Source organism: Odontesthes bonariensis, chromosome 1 (genome assembly GCF_027942865.1).
Source record: "Odontesthes bonariensis isolate fOdoBon6 chromosome 1, fOdoBon6.hap1, whole genome shotgun sequence".
NCBI lineage: Eukaryota > Metazoa > Chordata > Actinopteri > Atheriniformes > Atherinopsidae > Odontesthes > Odontesthes bonariensis.
The window spans coordinates 12,791,524-12,792,150 of record NC_134506.1 but is presented as its reverse complement, the minus strand read 5'-3'; positions in this window follow the sequence as shown (position 1 = coordinate 12,792,150).

Below are 627 nucleotides of genomic sequence, written 5' to 3'. Positions count from 1 at the left end.
AATTTTTCCGTATTTGTAATTTACTTAAGTAAAAATAATAATGCATACTTTCGACTTTTACTCCATTACATTTTGCAGCTATTATCTATACTTTCTACTCCACTACATTTCTACAATATGTGTTGTTACTCGTTACATTTTATAAATGCAGTTTCGCCATAACGTGGCCTACAGAAAAATATGTTTAAACCAATCAGGTGGCTCTGTCAGCTTCAATGTTGCTTATAGTTTTTACTAACAGTGATTTCTGTAGAGTAGCTATACCTGCATTCTTCATCAAAATGGCCTAGACATTGAAAGACAACCAATAGCGCGAGTACTTTTACTTTCAATACTTAAAGTAAATTTAAAAGTCAGTACTTATGACTTTTACTTAAGTAGGATTTTTGATGCAGTATTTCTACTTTTAGTTAAGTATATATTTTGCTGGGTATTTATACTTTTACTTAAGTACTACACTTCAGTACTTCCTCCACCACTGCCGCTAGATGCTTCAAACTTTAAAGAAGAAGACGAGAAGAAAGCATAGAAGAGGTGCTCAACAGATTTCCAGGTGTTTATACTCCCGTCCTCTAGGTGGCGCTTTGACCCATCTATGCAGTTGTCTATCCGTCGTATCAACAAATG